The sequence below is a fragment of the Ranitomeya variabilis genome, chromosome 4 (genome assembly GCF_051348905.1).
Source record: "Ranitomeya variabilis isolate aRanVar5 chromosome 4, aRanVar5.hap1, whole genome shotgun sequence".
Classification (NCBI taxonomy): Eukaryota; Metazoa; Chordata; class Amphibia; order Anura; family Dendrobatidae; genus Ranitomeya; species Ranitomeya variabilis.
Genome location: NC_135235.1, coordinates 653,390,497 through 653,414,817, shown reverse-complemented (window position 1 = coordinate 653,414,817; position 24,321 = coordinate 653,390,497). Strand labels below are relative to the sequence as shown.

Here is a 24,321-nt window from a genome sequence, read left to right as displayed (position 1 = left end):
ACACTGTGGCTTGACCCTATCATAGGTCTAGTTTTCATCTTTACTTTGCTATGTGTTGCAATTTTAATTGTTTTTAACGGCTTTATGTTGTGTCCTTAAGTGTGGTCTAATAAAAATTTGTTATACTGGTGGATAAAACAAGACTGAGCACAAAACCTTCACAGCCATCTACACATCATAGGGGAGATCTCATGACACCTTCTCTCCATCTACCTGATGATCCTGAGGAACAATGGGATATTCTTCTGTACAGTCCTGAGAAAGAAGAGGATGCGGACATCTCTCTGGTGTTGTCCTCTTACTGGATAGAACTGGAGGAAACACATACAGGGACTGAATTCAATCTTTACATACAGATAATTATAGGCCGTGTGTATTTAGTCCTGTCTATTACCTGGTGATGTGAGGGGCTGGGGAACCTCCATCATGATGTCCTTGTACAGATCTTTGTGTTCTTCTAAATACTCCCACTCCTCCATGGAGAAATAGACTGCGACATCCTGACACCTTATGGGAACCTGACATATACAACAAAACAGTCATCCCCCGATCCCTTCATAGCGTTACTGTATAATGTCCCAGCATTCCCAGCAGTTTCACCTCTCCAGTCAGCAGCTCAACCATCTTGTAGGTGAGTTCTAGGATCTTCTGGTCATTGATGTCCTCATGTATCAGAAGGTGAGGTGGAGGTCCTGTGATTGGGCTCAGGGATCTATCCCATTCCTCAGACACAGGGTACTGACAGCGTTCACTAAAGATCTTCTTCACTACTGTGTAATCCTGGTTATGGAGAGACACATTAACATATCTCAATGAGAAATTCGCAGAGTCCTCACCTCTCCAGTTCTGTCCATCTGTTATTCCCATAGATAAGAATGATGTAATGTGACGTCATCAGAATCTCTCACCTCTCCAGTAAGCCGGAAGAGGATCTCTAGGGTGAGGTGTAATAGCCTCTCCACCATCTTGTCTCTGTCCCTGTCCATCCTTAACGGGTCACTCAGGATAATTCTCTTATATAGATCTCCACTGAGAGGATCTGATAATAATCTTTATTTTTTATTTTTTTCTATCCGATATTGTAGGGACCTGCATGGGAAGAAGATGACAAAATGTAACATCACAAAGATCCCGTGTAAGAATACATTTACTGGAGATAATAAGGGGAAACTTGCAATAAGATGTATAATGTAGATGTTCTCTTCGTTTTCTTCATAAGGACTTGATCATGACATGTATGGCTTACTAAGACAGCTTCCCCATTCTCTAAATCACTGGCTCTTGGTCACTTCTTCAGCCACTGATTGGCTGCAGGGATCACGTTTGTCCAGACCAAGCAGTAAGTGCAGAGGATGGAGGGGACTCTAGCAGCATTGGAGTGAGTGTGGCAGGAGATGGTTAATGTGAATATTACTATTTTTTCTATTTTGGGGATTTTTTAAATACATCTATGCTACTAAACCCAATTAGTTTGAGACCACACACACTAATCTGTATCTACGTTTTCCTCCCACTACAATATAAACCCCACATTACATTTTATGAGACAAACAGATAGGGCCTATAGAGGAAATCATCTCACAATATAGTAGTCTGTTACTCAAACATCGCCTTAAATATGATCATTTTCCACATGTTGGTTAATTAATGTAATTAGTACAATCTACTAACTATGCAACTGCTTTTTTTGGACAGGTGATTCAGATCTTCTATCACTGAAATTGTCACCTCGGAGCTCCAGAGAATGTCACACATTAACTCTTCCCCCCAAGAAGCCGCGATCTGGCTGTAGGTGCAGAGCGCGGTGTGAGAATGTCTCCGTGATGGTCACATGTGGGGAATCGTCTGATCCGGGATCGGCTTCTCGTGTCGTAGATTGGAACATACACGACTGAGGGTCAGAAGTGACGTCATGTTATTTATTACCCCGGTCACTATTCTCAGGGGGACGGAGGGGCACAGTGTGCGCGATATGTGTCTGTACTATCCAACCCGCCAGGTCTGAGTCTACATCACCGGGAACGGAGGGAAAATATGTCTCCTGGAGCACAAACCCCCCAAATCACCTCAGTAATGGAGGAGTTACTGCCCCCTGCCCCCGCCCAGTAATGGGGAATCTCCAGCACCTACCTCCACCTGCAGAGCCGCACACCACATATATGGCTGCTCTGTGCGCACAGGACCTGGGATGAGGTCACAGGAGGGGAGGAGTCAGGGGTCACATGATCAGGGGCCTCAGTGTATGCAGGACTCTGCTGTGCTGGTTGTCATGGTGCTGGATGTGGGGAAGTTTCTGTTTGGGGTCAGGAGGGGTTTACAGGGTGGATGTAGCAGAGCCGTGTGTGTACGAGGTGTACGGAGCGGAGCCGTGTGTGTACGAGGTGTACGGAGCGGAGCCATGTGTGTACGAGGTGTACGGAGCGGGGCCGTGTGTGTACGAGGTGTACGGAGCGGAGCCGTGTGTGTACGAGGTGTACGGAGCGGAGCCGCGTGTGTACGAGGGGTATGGAACAGAGCCGCGTGTGTACGAGGTCTACAGAGCGGAGCCGTGTGTGTACGAGGTGTGCGGAGCAGAGCCGTGTGTGTACGAGTTGTTCGGAGCAGAGCCGTGTGTGAAAAGTGTAAGGAGCTGAGCCGCGTGTGTACGAGGTGTACGGAGCAGAGCCATATGTGTGCAAGGTGTAAGGAGCGGAGCCAAGTGTGTATGAGGTGTATCGAGTGGAGCCGTGTGTGATGTATGCGTAGCGGAGATGCAGCATCATATAAGTAGCAGCGCTATTTGTGCTAGGTAAGTGATGTAAAGTTGTCAGTTGCGTCTTTGTGATGTGCATATAGCAGAGCTGTTTGTGTAATTACAGATGCTTCTCATAAAATTAGAATATCATCAAAAAGTTAATTTATTTCTGTTCTTCAATACAAAAAGTGAAACTCATATATTATATAGAGCCATTACAGAGTGATCTATTTCAAGTTTTTATTTCTGTTAATGTTGATGATTATGGCTTACAGCCAATGAAAACCCAAAAATTATTATCTCAGTAAATTAGGATACTTTATAACACCAGCTTGAAAAATTATTTTAAAATCCAAAATGTTTGCCTACTGAAATGTATGTGCAGTAAATGCACTCAATATTTGGTCAGGGCTCCTTTTGCATCAATTCCTGCATCAATGCGGCATGGCATGGAAGTCTCTTGCAATGCTGAGGTATTATGGAAGCCCAGGTTGCTCTGATAGCAGCCTTCAGCTTTTCAGCATTGTTTTGTCTGGTGTTTCATCTTCCTCTTGAAAATACCCCATCAATTCTCTATGGGGTTAAGGTCAAGCGAGTTTGCTGGCCAATCAAGCACAGTGATACTTTTGTTTTTAAAACAATATACCAAAAAGGTTGCATTCTATAGTACTAAAGCATGTCAATGTGAAATATATGAAATATAAATAGCAATATGGCTTTTGAATATTAGGAAAAAATGAATGAGACGCTTTGCACAAAATTTGGCCAAATAATGTCTGCCCATCAACCAATGTCAAGGTGGTTCCATAAGTCCGAGTTCACCTCAGGTCAGGTGGGGCTGACTACCGCTCAAATAAAATTATTTTAAAATCCAAAATGTTGGCCTACTGAAATGTATGTGCAGTAAACGCACTCAATACTTGGTCGGGGCTCCTTTTGCATCAATTCCTGCATCAATGCGGCGTGGCATGGAAGTCTCTTGCACTGCTGAAGTGTTATGGAAGCCCAGGTTGCTCTGATAGCAGCCTTCAGCTCGTCTACATTGTTGGGTTTGGTGTCTATGGGGTTAAGGTCAGACGAGTTTGCTGGCCAATCAAGCACAGTGATACTGTTGTTTTTAAACCAGGTATTGGTACTTTTGGCAGTGTGGACAGGTGCCAAGTTCTGCTGGAGAATGAAATTTCCATCTCCAAAAAGCTTGTCGGCACAATATGAACAAAGACTAGAGAAAATTGTGATTTAGGTGAAATAATCCTTTATGTTGGCTGGTCTCTGATCACCCTGCTAGCCGGAGTAGCGCAATACGTTAGCCATTCCCCTTTCTTTTGTGGTTGTAATAAACTTGTGACTGGGCATCTGAGAGATCAGACAAGCCTTGTCCATCACTTCTCAGTCAATTGTGTAATTGCACTGATGATTGGAGGCAGTGGAGTCGCGTCCCTTGTCATATTGGTGGTAGTAGGATTTGTGTGACCCCCACAGCTCTTATCCTTGACACAGGGTGTCCAGACGTAAACACCGATGGGGCCACTGAACGGGGGTGCGAGTGACGTGTGAAAACACCCGAATATACCTATATTGCCAGAAAATCAGCTTTTTTCCAGTCACCCATGACGGCACCCCAGAGAGAGGGTCCAACATTCAAAAACAGGAAACCTACAGAATAAACAGATGGAGCCTCTATAATCGCATCAGTAGCATGAAATAACACCACTTTGATAGTTTAATCACCATAAAGAAACTGATAATTAAAAATAAATAGGATTTTTTTTTACAAAACTGTCTGAAAACTGAAAGAAAGGGCTGGTGTGTGATCCATTAACTAAAACAGAGTGATGAGGGAATATGAGGGTGCTGTCATGGGTTCTGGAAAATCCATTTCCCTGATCCACTGACTGGCTGGATCAGAGAAATGCTGTACATATAGTATATATTGACTTCAGCAAAGCATTTGACAAAGTATCTCACACCATCCTAATTGAAAAAATGACCAAGTATGGAGTGGACAAGGCAACTGTTAGGAGGATTCATAGCTGGCTTAGTGATCAGACCCAAAGAGTGGTCGTAAATGGCTGCACATCCAGTTGGAAGAATGTCTCAAGTGGGGTACCACAGGGTTCTGTCCTGGGCCCTGTATTGTTCAACATCTTTATCAATTATTTAGATGAAGGTGAAGGAACTGAGGGTAAACTGATTACATTTGCTGATGACACAAAGCTAGGAGGGATAGCTAATACTAGAGAGAGAGAGGATTCAAAAAGATATAAATTAACTGGAGCAGTGGGCAGCTACTAACGGAATGGTTTTTAACAAGGAAAAAGTACTACATCTGGGCAATACAAATGAAAAAAACATATACAGAATGGGATGAATAGGGCTAAGTAACAGCACATGTGAAAAAGACTTGGGTATACTAATAGATCACAGACTAAACATGAGTCAACAGTGTGATGCAGCAGCAAAAAAGGCAAATGCAATTCTGGGATGTATTAACAGAAGCATACAGTCTAGATCATGCAAAGTCATTACTGCCCTCTACTCCTCTTTGGTCAGACCGCATCTGGAATACTATGTCCAGTTTTGGGCACCATATTTTAAAGGGAATCTGTCACCCCAAAATTCGCCTATAAGCTACGGCCATCGGCATCAGGGGCTTATCTACAGCATTCTATAATGCTGTAGATAAGCCCCTGATGTAACCTGCAAGATAAGAAAAACAGGTTATATTATACTCACCCAGGGGCGGTCCTGGTTCGGGTCCGATGGGTGTCGCTGTCCGGGTCCGGCGCCTCTCATCTTCATATGATGACATCCTCTTCTTTTCTTCCTGCCCCGGCTCCAGGAGCCGGGAAAGGTCAAGAGAGGCCTGGGGCCTGCGCACTGCAGTACTTTGCTCTGCCCTCAACAGGGCAGATAACGTACACCTGCGCCTGCATCTAATAATAAACCTATTCCACTATACATTTTCCATCAATGCTACATCTCATCTGTGTGACTTCTTACAATGGGTGGAGTTTCTACATCACAATGTCACATGCCAGTAGACATAACATTAGGAGTCCTAATGTTATAGTTTTAATATTGTCCTGTCTGAGTATTTTTGGACTGGCATAGCTGACCTTCCTGAATTGATCTACTCTCTCTAGCACCAGTCACTCCTGGCATGTGCCTGTTGGATCTTCTTGATGATAAGCAGTGGCAGCCTCATACACATGTTCTGCTATGTGATAATTTTTTTTCTAACATTCAAAATCATAATGATGATCTAGATGGATTGCAGACTCCCTATCCTGGCTCAGTGGTGTTATTAAGTTAATCGAATATGCGTTAGTAAAGGATACTTTAACAAAACATTAGGTATTGCAAATTTTGCTAAATCTGAGATTTATAGTGCAATGCTTCCTTCACTATTTCTATACAATATGACGACCAGCTCTCACACTACTCCATAGATTCTAATGTAACATTTTAACATTGAAAGAAGGAAATAAAACTCAAAGATATAAGTTTTAAAAACATTAATGATTGATAACAAATTTTAACCCCTTAATGACCGAGCCAGATTTTACAATTCTGATCACTGTCACCTTATGAGGTTAAAACTCTTGAGCCCTTCTACGAATCCCACTGATTCGGGCAATGTATTTCCGAAACATATTGAACTTCATGATAGTGGTATAATTTCTTCGATGTGAAAAAAATGGAAATTTGGCAAAAATGTTGGAAATGTATCATTTTTAAAACTTTTAATTCTTATGCTATTAATTCAGAGAGTTATGTCACACAAAATAGTTAATAAATAACACTTCCCACATGTCTACTTTACATCAGCACAATTTTTGAAACATACTTTATTTTGTTAGGAAGTTAGAAGGGTTATAAGTTGACCAGCAATTTCTCATTTTTCCAACAAAATTTACAAAAGCATTTTTTTAGACTTTGAAAGGTCTATATGACAAAAAGTTTCCAAAAGTGACACCATTCTAAAAACTGCACCCCTCAAGGTGCTTAAAACCACATTCAAGAAGTTTATTAACCCTTCAGGTGCTTCACGGGAACTGAAGCAATGTGGAAGGGAAAAAATGAACTTTTAATTTTTTTCACAAAATTTTTAACATAGCTCCAAATTTTTTATTTTCACAAGGATAACAGGAGAAAATGGACCCAAAAGTATCTTGTGCAATTTCTCTTGAGTATGCCGATACCCCATATGTGAGGGGAAACCCACTGTTTGGGTGCACGGCAAGGCTCGGAATGGAAGGAACACCATTTGACTTTTTGAATGCAAAAACAGCTGGAATCGACATCAAATGTCATGTGCTTCACCGAAATGTATAACATAGAGCTGTGAAAATACTAAATCACATTTTACCCACAATTTTTTTAATTTTCACAAGGGTAACAGGAGAAAATGGACCAAACATTGTTGTGCAATTTCTCCGGAGTATGCCGATACCCCATATGTGTAGGAGAAATACTGTTTGGGCACATGGCAGAGCTCAGAAAGGAAGAAGTGATGTTTTGGAATGCAGACTTTGATGGAATGCTCTGCAGGCGTCATGTTGCGTTTGGAGAGCCCCTGATGTGCATAAACAGTGACAAAAAACCATAAGTAACCCCATTTTGGAAACTACACCCCTCAAGCATTTTATCCAGGGGTATAGTGAGTGTTTTGAACCACAGGTACTACACAAAATTTTATAACATTAGGTTGTCATATTGAAAATTTCATTTTTTTTTCATAAAAATGTTGTTTTAGTCCCAAATTTGTAATTTTCACAATGGATAATAGGAGAAAACAGACCCCATAATTTATTTAGCAATTTGTCCCGAATGCGACTTTACCCCATTTGTGGTCAAAAACTTCTGCTTGGGCACATGGCAGGGCTAGGAAAGGAAATAGCACTATTTGCCTAGGACACATTGTGAATGCCATGTCACATTTTCTGAGCACCTGACTAGTGATGAGCACTTGGGTGATCTCCAAGTATTTGGATGTGCTCGGAAATTTAGTTTTCCTTGCCTCAGCTACATGATTTACGGCTTCTGGACAACCTGAATACATGTGGGAATTCCCTAACAAACAGGCATTCCTCACATGTATTCAGCCTGTCTGGCAGCCATAAATCATGCAGCTGAGGCGATGAAAACTAATTCTCCGAGCACATCCAAACACTTGGAAATCACCCGAGCGTGCTCAGGGAGACCCGAGCAATGAGTATACTCGCTCTCACTACACCTGGCATGTGAAAACAGTAGAAACCCCCCACAAGTGACCCCATTTTGGAAATGTACTCATACTCATGTACAGCAGTGTATAAGACTGTAAGTGTCTCACTGTAGCCTGTAAGAGTCAGCTTATTTCTGGATTTCACAGGCCACCGTTCCCTGGGGTCATCACATGACCTCAGCCTCAGGGTACCATGGTAACCATCGCAACTCACGATTCTCACTGAAGGGGTCCGATGATTACTAAGGGGGTCTTGTGACCTCCTTGTACCAACTTAAATACTGCTGTCGCCATTGACAACAGTATTTAAGGAGCTAATTGGCCCCGATCAGTCGCAAAACCAGTCAGGTCTGATACTGCAGGGTGTCAGCTGTCATGTACAGCTGACATCCCGAGGGAATTGCTATCGCCAGCGGAGCCATTCCCTTATTCCCAAATGCAGTTTTAAAACTGCAAAGAGGGAATAAGTACCCTTAACGACTGACGTTTTAATGAGCATCGACAGTCGTTAAGTGGTTTTCTAATTTGTATCATGGGGAGACACTGCTGTACACCATAAGGACAGTTGTTGACGCAACCCTTCGATGTCTAGCATGTCTCATCTACAGTTGTGTGAAAAAGTGATTGCCCCCTTCCCAATTTCCTATTCTTTTGCATGTTTGTCACACTTAAATGTTTCAGATCACCAAACAAATGTACATTTTAGACAAGGATAACACAAGTAAACACAAAATGTAGTTTTTAAATGAAGGTCTTTATTGTTAAGGGAAAAAAAATCCAAACCTGCATGGCCCAGTGTGAAAAAGTTATTTCCCCCCTCAAAACATAAATGAACTGTTGTTTATCACATCTTTGGGAAGCGGAGTTCAAATTCCCTGGCCACATGCAGGCCGGATTACTGCCACACCTGTTCTCAATCAAAAAATCACTTAAATATGACCTGCCTGACAAAGTGAAGTAGACCAAAGGCTCCTTAAAAGCTAGACATCATGCCACAATCCAAAGAAATTCTGGAATACATGAGAAACAATGCAATTGAGATTTACCAGTCTGGAAAAGGTTATAAAGCCATTTCTCAAGCTTTGGGACTCCAGAGAACCACAGTGAGTGCCATTATCCATAAATGGCAAGAAACATAGAACAATTGTGAACCTTTCCAGAAGTGGCTGGCAAACCAAAATTACCCCAAGAGCGCAGTGATCTTGACTTTTGGGAGAATACGAGACGAGACAAAAGTTGAACTTTTTGGAAGGTGTATGTCCAATTACATCTGGTGTAGAGTTAACACAGCATTTCAGAAAAGAAACATCATACCAACGGTAAACTATGATGGTGGTAATGTGATGGTCTGGGGCTGTTTTGCTGCTTCAGGACCCGGAAGACTTGCTATGGTAAACAAGCAAGTCCACCTCTGAATGGCTTAAGAAAAACAAAATTAAGACTTTGGAGTGGCCTAGTCAAAGTTCAGACCTTAATCCAATTGAGATGCTGTGGCATGACCTTAAAAAGGCAGTTCATGCTTGGAAACCCTCCAGTGTGGCTGAATTAAAACAATTCTTAAAAGAGGAGTGGGACATTGTCAGTTATCGCAAACACTTGATTGCAGTTGTTGCTTCTAAGGGTGGCCCACCCAGTTATTAGGTTTAGGGGCAATTACTTGTTCACACATGGATCTGTAGGTTTGGATTTCTTGTTCCCTTAATAATAAAGACCTTCTGTCACGATTTCCACTCTGTTTCTGTCTTTTTGTTACTTTGTGTCGGGGCTGTCAGTCTGTGCTCTAATCACCTGTGTTCATTTTCCTTAATTAGGCTTCTGCTTAAGAATGCGTCTCCTAGTCCCTGACTATGATGTCTAATAGTGATGAGCGAGTGTACTCATTGCTCGGGTTTTCCCGAGCATGCTCGGGTGATCTCCGAGTATTTGTAACTGCTCGAAGATTACGTTTTCATCGCCTCAGCAGCATGACTTGCGGCTACTAGACAGCTTGAACACATGTGGGGATTCCCTAGCAACCAGGCAACCCCCACATGAACTCAGGCTGGGTAGTAGATGTAAATCATTCAGCTGTGCGATGAAAACTAAATCTCCGAACAATAACAAATACTCGGAGACCACCCGAGCAACGAGTATACTCGCTCATCACTAATGTCTAACCAAAACTGATTACTTGTAAAAAAAAATTCCACATTATAAACATTAAATGCCTTTTCCCCTTAGTGAATTTTCTGTGGACATTTCCTACATATTGAACCTTAAGGCTAAGTTCACAATGGGCGTTTTTTTTTGCAGCAAAACCAGATTTCTTGGCAGGAAATAAGCTGAGGCAAAACAGCATGTTTTGGTGTGGTTTTTTTGCATGTGTATTTTCGCTAACTTGTGTCTCTTTCTGCATGATAAGAAAGTTGAGTGCCCCCAGAGACAAAAAAACCTACTTCCTGTAGAACCATACCGCTAGATCACGATCGGACTGGAAAAAAAAACAAAAACGCACAGCTGTCCGATTTTTACACACCAATGTTCAGCAGCCACGTAGAGTAAAATTACAGCAGGACCCGACATGAAGGAGTAGATTGATTACATACAGTATAGGCACATAGAATAGATAGTTATATACATGTCAGTGACATATACAATTAGTACAGTGTGTGTGCAGCTTACTGTACATGTATTTAAGTATTAAAAGATTATTTTTCTGAAAAAAATGGCGTGGGTTCTCGCATAACTTTCTTAACCAGCAGAGGGAAAGCCAATGGCTGGGGGATGTTGTTTATAGCCTGGGAAGGGGGTAATACCCATGGAGCTTCCCAGCCTTTTAATATCAGGTCACAGCTGTATACGTAGCCTATAAAATGGGGGACCCTCCTAAAAAAATGAAGTAGGGTCCCCCTATAAATATTAACCAGCATAGGCTATGCAGACAGTAGCCTAAGAAGGGGCCATGGATATTGCCCCCTCCCCGGCTAAAAATATAATCTCTCAGCTGCCCCAGAAAAAGCGCATCTATAAGATGTGCCAATTCTGTCACTTACCCTCGTTCTTTCCACTTGCCCTGATGTGGTGGCAAGTGGGGTAATAGTTGGGGGATGATGTGACCTTTGTATTTGTATTGTCAGGCAACATCTAGCCAGGAGGTTAGTAATAGAGAGGTATCTATAAGACATCCCCATTACTAACCCCATAGTCATATTGTATAAAAACACACACACAAAATAAAGTCCTTTAATTGAAACCACACCGTAATCCATATCTGGTGGATAAAAACTTTTCAACCTGGAAGGTGCCAAAATGCGACCAACCAGGCTGAGAACTACTGGTGAATGAGGTACTAGCGGTGACATCATCAAGGTTACTGCCAGTCACAGAGGCTGCGTTCCAAGCAAGGCTGAACTGCAGTGACCTCGGTGAGATCCCCACCAGTACCATGAGAAAGTCTCATGATGCAGAGGCGAGTTCACCGCAGTACAGATTCACCGCAGTGAAATTCTCACGGTGAAATCGCCTCTGCACCGTTAGACTTTCTCACAGTGCGGGGATCTCACTAATGTCACCGTAGTTCAGCCACAGTGACTTGCGGTAACCTCGATGATGTCACCGCTATTCACTGATGCAGCTCATTCAGCAGTGGTTCTCAGCCTCGACGGTTGCATCTTTGCATCATCCAGATTGAAAACTGTTTTTTTTAACGGAAGCGAGGGATTTAGAGGAATTAGGTGAGTATAACTGTGCTTGTTATTTATTTTTTTTTAAATTAAAAGTGTTTTGTTTTATTTGAAAATAAAGGACTTTATTCTATGTCTTTCTTTACCATATAACTATAGGACTAGTAATGGATAGTCTGCTGAGAAAAAGAGTGGACAGCACCTCCAAAATTCATACAATGATCTAATGCTGCTAAGCAAAAATATATATATAACTGAACATGAAGTTCTTAGTTTAACATTCTGATCAGACTGTATGAAGCCCACTGCCACGTCACGGCAAACCTCGTAGTGGGTCCCCACCGCCCTAACGGAGCGGAGTTGCGCAACGACCACCGCCAGAACAGCAATGCACAGGCAGGGCAGACTGGAAACCAGTGAAACGGAGTAATATGTACACCAAGCAGATAAATAAAACATAAGACTTTATTAAATTATTACAATAAAAAGTCAACCAATATCTCATATACCAAAAACAAAATAAAAGAAAAAATGAGGAAAACAACAACCAGTACATTGAGGATAGAGCACCTGTCCGCTGTATGACCAGGATGAGCAAACAAAATTTTTTTTAGATATCAATGATCATGTGTAGGTGCTAAGCATCTTTCATATATCATTCACCCATGAGATTGCCTTATATAGGGTACCTAGCAGCAACACATATTAATACAATAAAGTATATGCTCACCCATGGTTAGTCCGGACCACCAAGTGACCTTCCCACGTCTACAGACCGTGCCGCCCCACCAGCACAAAACCACAGCAACAATGGCAACCACACAGCACCAACACCAAATGAAAGGAGTCCCCATCGCCCCCACAGAGCGCCCCGACCTCCACCACAACAGCAATGCAGAGGCAGGGCAAACAGTCTGGTGTCTCACAGCACCCATGCTGCAAACCGTGCCGCTCCACAAGTACAAAACCACAGCAACAATGGCTGCCACACAGCACCATACTAAATGTAAGGAGCAATGAAATTCACCTCCATCAAGCTCTTCAGTGAGAGTAGAAATGGGCTAGACCCCTTACTTTGCCTCTCCATAAGTAATTTGTGAGCTTTATGTCACTTGCCAATACAAAGGTGTCATCAACCCCACTAATATGAACCCCACTTGCCACCGCTACAGAGCAAGTGGGAAGAGCCGGGCACATCATCAGAATTGGCGCATCTAACAGATGCACCTTTTCTGGGCAGCTACGGGCTGCTATTTTTAGGCTGGGGGGCCATTATCTAGGGCCCTTACCAGCCCCCAACTGTCTGCTTTAGCAGAGCTAGCTGTCAAAAATGAGGGGGACCCCACGTCGCTTTTTTAAATTATTTATTTAAATAATTAAAAAATCCGGTGTGGGGACCCCTCTATTCTTGATAACCAGCCTGCCTGAAGCTGACAGCTGAGGGTTGCAGCACACAGCTCTGAGTTTTGCATGGCTCATTATCAAACATACAGGGAAACCCAGCAGTATTTTTTTATTATTTACAATGCAGGAGTCAGCTGATGAATACTCTCATAAGCCGCTCCTGCTCTCACAGTTATTAGCGGCAGCAGCTGACGGTAGAAGTAGTCCCATCAGCTGACACCAGTGACCGGAGCTAAATGTTATACCTCCGATCACAGCTGCTGGCTAATGCTGTCTTTTGACACCATGGGAACCTCAACTGTCAGACGGTGATGATTTTACCGCCGATCAGAAGTAGTGTTTGCCGGGCTGTCATGCACATGCCAGCGTGGCAAAGACTGGATGTTAGGGCCCCCCCATTCAAGTGAATGGGGTCTGGGTCCGCTGCTCAGTGTCTCTGCTGGATGACAGGTTGTATGGTCACATCATTCAACCATGCAGCCTGCGATCTAGATGCAGGGGTAGCAGACTGTGAGGTCACATCCTGCTGTCCTCGATACGCTGAAAAAAATGATACCTTTTATATATAAAATATATTTTTGCAGTGTTTTTTTCACCACTCATTCAAGTTAATGGGTGAAAAACGCTGAAAGAGGTGACATGTTCTATGTCCAAAAACCATGCAAACAACAAAATACTGATGATGAAAAAACCAATGTGTGTGCATGAGATTTATGAAATCTCATAGGCTTTGCTGGTACTGTAAAAATCTGATGAAAATTAGCATAAGAAACGCAGCAAAAATGCCCAGTGTGAACATAGCTTAATATGGCTTCTGTCATATGCGAGTTATCAGATATGCAAGTTTTGAATCCCGGATAAAATATTTTCCACATTCTGAACATGAAAATTGCTTCTACCCTGTGTGAGTTTTCTGATGCTGAGTAAGATTGGATTTTGTAGAACAACTTTTCCCACATTCTGAACATGAATATGGCTTCTCTCCCGTGTGAATTCTATGATGTGCAAGAAGATTTGATTTCTCTATAAAACATTTACCACATTCTGAACATAAAAATGGCTTCTCCCCAGTGTGAGCTCTATTATGTTTAGCAAGATGTGATTTCTCTGTAAAACATCTGCCACATTCTAAACATGAAAATGGCTTCTCCCCTGTGTGGATTCTTTTATGTTTAGCAAGAAGTGATTTCTCTGTAAAACATTTCCCACATTCTGAACATAAAAATGGCTTTTCCCCTGTATGAATTTTTTGATGTCTAAGTAATCCTGATTTAAAACTAAAACATTTCCCACATTCTGAACATGAAAATAGATTCTCCATTGAGTGAATTCTCTGATGAGCAATAAGACTGTTTTTCCTTACAAAACATTTGCCACACTCTGAACATAGAAATTGCTTCTTCGCTGTGTGAGCTATTAGATGTTCAACACTCCTGTTATTTTTATTTTGCATAACTGTGTGTGAGAAATTAGAATGAAGGACTTCTTGAAAAGGATTTGATGATGATGATGGTGGTTTGCTGTTAAAGGTTGGAAGCATATCAGATATACAGGCATGGTCTTCATATGTATCTTGTGTGATAGCATGAACATCTGCTTTAAAATCTGAAATTATCTGATGTCCTTCTGAATTCCTGCTACAGTCATCTGCCAAGAATGAAACATATTTTATTGTCAATATCTTTCATTTGAAATATTACTATTATATTGTTATATATTTATAAAGTTTCTATCCAAATTGTTGTAAAATTCAAATCATCAGCAAAGGCAGTGATGGCAACAGTACTGTAGACGTCAAAACAACTAATAGATGATGATGTTAGATCACAAGGTTGTGCTCTTTGAATTCTTTGCTGTATTTCACCGATGTTTTTTAGTAAAATGTTCAGTGGAGAATCCTAAAGGGCCATAAAGTCTGTGCTATTAGGTGGTGCCCAGCTCATGCCCTTCTTCACAACCAATTGCACACTAGCATTGAGCAAGGCAAAGATGAAACACAGTATTGTTATGTACAAATAGCCATTGCTTTAAAGCAAGTGTAGGGGAGCATTATCTCACATAGTTTTATATTTTTATTTAGTTGAAGTGAATGCAAAATTGTAGACCACGCATGCTCTTTCATACGTAATAAAAGTTCATGGATGCAATGTTTTTCATCATGAACACATAGAAAGGAAAAAGAATTTGCTGCAGTGTCCTTTGTAAGCCATGGTTGCTAGTCCCTGGTTCATTAGTAGATCACGTAGCTGAAGCTACAGAAAATGTACAATACTGTACAAAAGTTTTAGGCAGGTGTGGAAAAATTGCTACAAAGTAAAAAACTTTCAAAAACGGAAGAGCTATTAATTTTTTTTAATCAATTAACAGAATGCAAAGTAAATGAATAAAAAAAAAACAGAATTCAATATTTGGTGTCAACACTCTTTGCGTTCATCAGGTCTTGTAGTCACTTTTCACTTGAACACAGTTTTGAACAAACTCGGCAGAGATCTATAATATAACGCTGGGAGCGTCACTCTGTCCGAAGCCTTTATAGACTGCGCAAGCGCCGGCGCAGTCTGGACCCCACAGAGCGACGCTCCCAGGAGATCGCGGTATGCGTAAGCGCTAAACGCACACCGCGATCTCCAACGGAGAAGCAGGGACGAGCCAGGAGGCGGAGGGTGAGTATACTTACCTGTCCCGTTCCACCGACGCGATTGCGGCCCATGAATGTCCCCCTGCTCCCGGAATCGGCGCCTGCGCAGTCCGCGCTTTCCGGCACCATTTTATTGAAGACACATTGCAGTGTGTCTTCAAGAAAATGGCGCCGGAAAGCGCGGACTGCGCAGGCGCCGATTCCGGGAGCAGGACCAAGAAAATTGCGGCGGAAATTAATCAGGTGGCGACAGCCGCCGCACCCAGCACAGCCGTCCACAGCCGACGCACCCAGCACAGCCACCCACAGCCGCCGCACCCACCACAGCCACCGCACCCAGCACAGCCACGCACAGCCGCCGCACCCAGCACAGCCACGCACAGCCGCCCACAGCCACGCACAGCCGCCTACAGCCACGCACAGCCGCTGCACCCAGCACAGCCGCCCACAGCCGCCTACAGCCACTCACAGCCGCCTACAGCCACGCACAGCCGCTGCACCCAGCACAGCCGCCGCACCCAGCACAGCCACCCACAGCCGCCGCACCCACCAGTCACCGCACCCAGCACAGCCACGCACAGCCACCGCACCCAGCACAGCCGTCCACAGCCGCCGCACCCAGCACAGCCACCCACAGCCGCCGCACCCACCACAGCCGCCGCACCCACCACAGCCGCCGCACCCAGCACAGCCACGCACAGCCGCCGCACCCAGCACAGCCGCCGCACCCAGCACAGCCGCCGCACCCAGCACAGCCGCCCACAGCTACGCACAGCCGCCCACAGCTACGCACAGCCGCCCACAGCCACGCACAGCCGCCTACAGCCACGCACAGCCACCGCACCCAGCACAGCCGTCCACAGCCGCCGCACCCAGCACAGCCACCCACAGCCGCCGCACCCACCACAGCCACCGCACCCAGCACAGCCACCGCACCCAGCACAGCCACCGCACCCAGCACAGCCGCCCACAGCCGCTGCACCCAGCACAGCCACCGCACCCAGCACAGCCGTCCACAGCCGCCGCACCCAGCCCAGCCACGCACAGCCACCCACAGCCGCCCACACCCAGCACAGCCACGCACAGCCGCGCCACATACAGCCGCCCACACTCAGCACAGCCACACACAGCCGCCCGCACTCAGCACAGCCGCCCGCACTCAGCACAACCGCCCGCACTGATGGGGGCGCAGGATGGAGCAGCACGTGATAGGATGGGGGCGCAGGATGGGAGCACATAACAGGATGGGGATGCAGGATGGAGCAGCACATGACACAGTGGAGCAGCACATGACAGGATGGGGGCGCAGGATGGAGCAGCACATGACACGGTGGAGCAGCACATGACAGGATGGGGATGCAGGATGGAGCAGCACATGACACGGTGGAGCAGCACATGACAGGATGGGGGCGCAGGATGGAGCAGCACATGACACGGTGGAGCAGCACATGACAGGATGGGGGCGCAGGATGGAGCAGCTCATGACACGGTGGAGCAGCACATGACAGGATGGGGGCGCAGGATGGAGCAGCACATGACAGGATGGGAGCAGCACATACCAGGATGGAGACCATATACCAATATAAATGCTCGCCACCCGGGCGTAGAACGGGTTCAATAGCTAGTGTTATTATAAACATCTTGGAGAACTAACCATAGATCTTCTTTGGAAGCAGACTAGAAACATTTCTTCTGTCTCTCCATGTAATTCCAGACAGACTTGAAAATCTCTTCCAGGACTCTATACCCCGATTCATCACTTGCGATTTATTGAAGTCACTTGTCTTTTTTGTCACTTGGTATTTTTTGACTTTTTCTTGCAGTCAAATTCTTCAAAATAGCACATTTGTTTCATGAATTTTAGTGCAAAATAAAAAAAAATGCTGTTTTTTTAACAATTTTTTAGGACTTTTCATGACCAAAAGTTGCAAATCTTTTTAAAAGTCACAAGCTTGTCGAAAAATGAGTCAAAATAAAAAATGCACCAAAAAAACGTATTCCTTGCATGGACTGGGATGAGAGCAACAAAAAAATGCAATATTTGGTAAAAGTTATATTTCATGGATCTGTCTAAAACATCTGTATAAGCAAAATTGTTGAGGAAAAATAAAAAAAGACTTAAAAAAAGAAAACTTACAAAAATGGTGCAAATCTTATGGATAATAAGGTACAAATATTAAAGCTACTAAAAAGAGCAAATTTGTCTCGGATGTATCAGTGGCCGTAGACCGTTGCACTGCATCTGTCTGCAGAAGATCTCGTTGGTTTGCTTTGCAGACTAGTGGCCACTTCCCCTGGTGATGACTACACCTGGACCAGGGTGTTTATAACTCCCTACTTCCTGTTGGGAGGTGCAGGTGTTATTTCCTGTTTGCACTTATCTGTTGAGACTTGGAGATGTAGCAGTCTATAGCATCCTCTAGGAGTTTGGAGGACATCAGTGTTTCTCTCTGAGTCTACACAAGCTAAGTGTCCCCCTGGTTTCATTTATTCTTACTGTCGTTAGAGTTAGTGGGATTGACTAGTGGTCATCCTGTCCTTCCCGCTGCAGCACTTATCGCCATGGTCACACAAGGACTAGGTATCCTGTCTAGCAATATATGCGAAACCTATATACTATAGGGACGGTAGGACAGATAGAATAACATTACATTAGTCTAGGGGTCTCCACTTCCCCCTTCCCTAGTGTTTGGCTTCCCTTCCCTTATCCTTTTGTGTTGCACTTAGTCCGTCCTACACTGTGCGTGACAAAATTACTCCAGAAAACTGGAGAAACAGCAATAATGAATTGAGGCCCTTGTTCTTCGTTACTTTGAGGTTAGATCTTATTGAAATTTGCTGTATGTTTGGAGTTATTGTCCGGCTGCAGAATAAATTTGGATCCAATGACACACCTCCATAATGATTTTAAATGATGGAAAAATATCTGCCTGTATTTCTCAGCATTGATAATACCATAAATCCTGACCAAATTCTCAATTCCATTGTAAGGAATGCAGCCTAAAATTTGCAAGGAATAACAAACATCCTTCATTGTTGCCTGCAGTCTCACATTATTGTACCACTCTCCAGCCCTTCAAACTTGTCTTCTGCTACAGCAAACTCACCAAAACCTTGTCAGATGACAAATGCACTCGCAGGGTGCAGCAGGCCCCTGATAATAAATGCTAAAGCAGCACAGGTGCAAGCTACTGATGAGAACAACCACCCATTCGCCCAAACATTAGAGGGGTTGGCTGCCTAGTAGCAAAAATGCACACAGATAAGGCTTGCATAAGACACTATTCACACAGATAAATGTGATGCACAGTGTCTGGACAACCTATTGATCATTCCCATAGTATTAGCAGGCGGGCCGTCCAGCACTATATATATACATGCAACACACAAGGAACAACATAAAGGGGCCCTGCTGCACCCTGCAAAAAGATGATAAAAAGTGCAAAAAAGATGAAAAATTAAATAATGTATATAATACATTAGATGAGGTATTAGTTACAATTTTGACCAAAATGGATAAGCCCGCAACCCAACATCAAGGGTCCTCATAAACTTGCGGGTCCTACTCTAATATCAAAAACCGCTAACATAGAAAAATTTAAAAAAAACACAACATGAAGAGCAAACTCACCAATACCTTGTCAGATTTGAGTGATTTGAGTTTATGAGGACCCTTGACGTTGGGTTGCGGGCTTATCCATTTTGGCTAAAATTGTAACTAATACCTCATCTAATGTATTATATACATTATTTAATTTTTCATCTTTTTTGCACTTTTTAATCATCTTTTTGCAGGGTGCAGCAGGGCCCCTTTATGTTGTTCCTTGTGTGTTGCATGTATATATATATATATATATATATATAGTGCTGGACGGCCCGCCTGCTAATACTATGGGCGTGATCAATAGGTTGTCCAGACACTGTGCATCACATTTATCTGTGTGAATAGTGTCTTATGCAAGCCTTACCTGTGTGCATTTTTGCTACTAGGCAGCCACCCCCTCTAATGTTTGGGGTATGTCCTGATGAAGGGGTCACCTGAACCCTGAAACACGTAGAATAAATCACGTTGAAACCTCTACAATTTTTGGAATTCTTCTTGTGGCAGCACGGGGATGATCCTTTTTTCTCCTACCTAAGTGTGTGTTTCAATCAGGTCCTGCACTGACCTGTGGATCTGCAGCAGCCGCCATTAATATATGTCCCTCCTTCAATCTCACCAGGTGAGTAGTTCTCTTGGTGGGCAACTTTGTGTAACGTTTGATAAAACCCTATTTGCGCTTTTGTGTCTCCCTCTTTTCTCTGACAGCCAAATATTTCACATTGTGACTTATCAGTCCACAGCACTTGCTGCTATTTTTCTGCACACTTGAGTTATTTTGCCTTGTTTCCATGTAAAATATATAATTTTAGGCAATTCTGCTGTGAAGGCCACTTCTAGCCAGACCTCTTTGAAAAGTAGATGGGGGTAGTCAAATCTCTTTAGTTGTTGCCAGGTCCGAATTGACAGCACTGCTGGACATCTTCTGATTTCAAAGGAAAGTAAGCATGATGGGACTTTCATCTACTGTACTAAGTTTCCTAAGATGACCCCTCTTCTTTGGTTCTCACCATTGCTCACTTCTTAGTTCTTCTACTGACCATGAACAATACATCTTTGAACCTCACTTTTTTTAAATCTTTGCTTGGGAAAGACCTACAGTATAACCACCTCTTGTTGTTGTACTCAGTCTTGCCACAGTGTTTTTGGCTTGTGACATGTAACTGTTTTCCACATCCTCACCTTTGTAGCATAGTTTATCTGTTTCTCATCCAGTTTTCAGTCTCTTGTACAGCTGTTACTACTATTCATGCCTGTGTTTCAACCTTTATATAAAAGTATTGATTATCGTATCCTGTTTGGTATAATTGATTATTCCTACACCTTACTATAATCTTACAAAATCCCTGATTTTGTGCAAGTGTGCAAACACAGTGTGCACAATTATTAGGCAAGTAATATTTTGACCATATTATTTTTTGCAGATTTTCCAACTTAAAGCTGTTTAAACGTGAATGCTCATTGGATGAAACAGATCAGGTGATGTGTATTTGTGTAATGAGGAAGTGTCGCCTAAACATATTAATACCCTTTATCAAGGTGTGCAGAATTATTTGTGTATTAATTTTCCTCAGGCTAAAAAAGAGATTTACATAACTCGGAAAAGTAAAGAAATTGTTACAAGATTTAGAGGGATGTAGCACTATTGAAGTCAGAAAGATATTGAGGAGTGATCAAAGATCCATCAAAAAGTTTGTCCAAATAGTCTCCAGGGTCGCAAAAAAACATGCTGGGAAAATAGGCATTTTTGAGTACTCACCATAAAATCCTTTACTCCGAGCCAATCATAGGGGGACACAGGACCATGAGTGTTATGCTGCTGCCACTAGGAGGACACAAAGTTAACACATAAAGAATAGCTCCTCCCCTGCAGTATACACCCTCCTGCTGGCTCTAAGTGAAACAGTTTGGTAACAAAGCAGTAGGAGCTTAACATTTAACAAGAATGAACTATGTCAAAACCAAGTCAACACAGAAAAACCAAAGCGAATAGGCTAACAGGGTGGGTGCTGTGTCCCCCAATGATTGGCTTGGAGAAAAGAATTTTACGGTGAGTACACAAAAATCCCTATTTCTCCTACGCCTCATTGGGGGACTGTTATGATCCTAGTGGCAAGGATCGCAGGTCGGACTAGCTAAGTAACTGAACAGACTACTAGCTCTGGGGAAGTGGTAACTAGATTGACCGCAACCTGATCCTATCCGCAAACAACTATAGGCAGCCGTGGAACGTTACCTAAAAAATCCTAGACGTCTCGTCACGGCCTGAGAAACTGACTATTCCTGAAGGGAAAGTAAGTCCTCACTTGCCTCAGTGGAAGACCCCAAAGATATAGAATAGCCCCCCACAAATATTAACAGTGAGTTAAGGGGAAAGCACAAACGCAGAGATGAAATCAGATTTAGCAAATGAGGCCCGCTAATACTAGATAGCAGAAAATAGGAAGGAAACTGTGCGGTCAATAAAAAACCCTATTCAAAATATCCACGCAGAGATTGCTCGAGCCCCCACACCAACTAACGGTACGGGGGAAGCAACTCCGTACCCCAGAGCTTACCAGCAAAAAGAAATCACATGTTAGCAAGCTGGACTAGACTCATCATACACAGAAATCATATTGCAGGCAGATGAGCAAAAAATATTCAAACAGAACTTAGCTTATCCTGAAGAGGCAGAAAACGAGATAATCAGGAGTAATCAGAATAGCACTGAATACATTGACAGCCGGCAACAAGTAGAAGTGAAGCAGAGCTAAATAGGAGCCTCCCTGGTGAATAACGAGGCAGCTGATCCAGCAGACCCGCAGGATAATAAACCAAACCACCAGGGGGAGCCAAAAAAACAAAGTCACACAATACCATCTGTGACCACAAGAGGGAGCCTGAAAACGGAGTTCACAACAGTACCCCCCCCTTGAGGAGGGGTCACCGAACCCTCATCAAAACCCCCAGGGCGATCAGGGTGAGCCACATGGAAGGCACGTACCAAATCGGCCGCATGAACATCAGAGGCGACAACCCAGGAATTATCCTCCTGACCATAGCCTTTCCACTTAACCAAATACTGAAGCCTCCGTCTAGAAATACGAGAATCCAAGATCTTCTCCACCACGTATTCCAATTCTCCCTCAACCAGCCAGCACAGGGGCAGGAGGCTCAACCGAAGGAACCACAGGCACCACATACCTCCGCAACAACGACCGATGGAACACATTATGAATAGCAAACGATGCCGGGAGGTCCAAACGAAATGACACAGGGTTAAGGACTTCCAAAATCTTATAAGGACCGATAAACCGAGGCTTAAACTTAGGAGAGGAGACCTTCATAGGAACAAAGCGAGAAGACAACCACACCAAATCCCCAACGCGAAGTCGGGGACCCACACAGCGACGGCGGTTGGCAAAGCGCTGAGCCTTCTCTTGTGACAGCTTCAAATTGTCCACCACATGATTCCAAATCTGATGCAACCTATCCACCACAACATCCACTCCAGGACAGTCAGAAGACTCCACCTGACCCGAGGAAAAACGAGGATGAAACCCTGAATTACAAAAAAAAGGCGAAACCAAAGTAGCAGAACTAGCCCGATTATTAAGGGCAAACTTGGCCAATGGCAAAACAGTCACCCAGTCATCCTGATCAGCAGAAACAAAACATCTTAAATAGGTTTCCAAAGTCTGATTAGTGCGCTCGGTTTGGCCATTCGTCTGAGGATGGAAGGCCGACGAAAAATACAAATTAATGCCCATCTTAGCACAAAAGGTCTGCCAAAATCTAGACACAAACTGGGATTCTCTGTCGGAAACAATATTTTCAGGGATCCCGTGCAAACGAACCACATTTTGAAAAAACAGAGGAACCAACTCGGAGGAGGAAGGCAACTTAGGCAAGGGCACCAAATGGACCATTTTAGAAAAACGATCACACACCACCCAAATGACCGACATTCTCTGAGAGACAGGGAGATCTGAAATAAAATCCATGGAAATGTGCGTCCAAGGCCTCTTCGGGACAGGCAAAGGCAACAACAAGCCACTGGCACGAGAACAGCAAGGCTTAGCCCGAGCACAAATTCCACAAGACTGCACAAAGGAACGCACATCCCGCGACAAGGAAGGCCACCAGAAGGACCTAGCCACCAAATCTCTGGTACCAAAAATCCCAGGATGGCCTGCCAACACCGAAGAATGAACCTCGGAAATAACTCTGCTGGTCCATCTATCCGGGACAAACAGTCTCTCCGGTGGACAACGGTCAGGTCTATCCGCCTGAAACTCCTGCAGCACTCGTCGCAAATCTGGGGAGATGGCAGACAAAATCACCCCTTCTCTGAGGATACCAGCTGACTCTGAATCACCAGGAGAGTCAGGCACAAAACTCCTAGAAAGAGCATCATCCTTCACATTCTTCGAACCAGGCAGGTATGAGACCACGAAATCAAAACGAGAGAAAAACAACGACCAACGAGCCTGTCTAGGATTCAGCCGCTTGGCCGACTCGAGATAAATCAAATTCTTGTGATCAGTCAAGACCACCACACGATGCTTAGCTCCCTCAAGCCAATGTCGCCACTCCTCAAATGCCCACTTCATAGCCAACAACTCCCGATTACCAACATCATACTTCCGCTCGGCAGGCGAAAACTTTCTTGAAAAGAAAGCACATGGCTTCATCACAGAGCCATCAGAGCTTCTCTGCGACAAAACAACCCCCGCTCCAATCTCAGAAGCATCAACCTCGGCCCAGATAGGAAGGGAGACGTCTGGCTGACATAAGACCGGAGCCGAAGAAAACCGGCGCTTCAGCTCCCGAAAGGCCTCCACAGCCGCAGGAGACCAATTAGTAACATCAGAACCCTTCTTGGTCAAATCCGTCAATGGCTTAACAACACCAGAAAAATTAGCGATGAAGCGACGGTAAAAATTAGCAAAACCCAAGAACTTCTGAAGACTCTTAACAGATGTAGGCTGAGTCCAGTCATGAATAGCCTGAACCTTGACTGGGTCCATCTCAATAGCAGAAGGTGAAAAAATGAAACCCAAAAAAGAG

At 43.9% G+C, this 24,321-nt stretch overlaps 1 pseudogene across 1 annotated transcript in view; it reads right to left on the bottom strand.

Annotated features, from left to right (window-relative positions):
- LOC143767437 (uncharacterized) overlaps nt 1-24,321 on the bottom strand; it is a 76,727-nt pseudogene that overhangs the window by 6,626 nt on the left and 45,780 nt on the right. Inside the window, exon 7 of the transcript XR_013213713.1 lies at nt 13,904-14,677. The product of XR_013213713.1 is annotated as an uncharacterized LOC143767437 (transcript). The remainder of the gene's footprint in view (nt 1-13,903; nt 14,678-24,321) is intronic.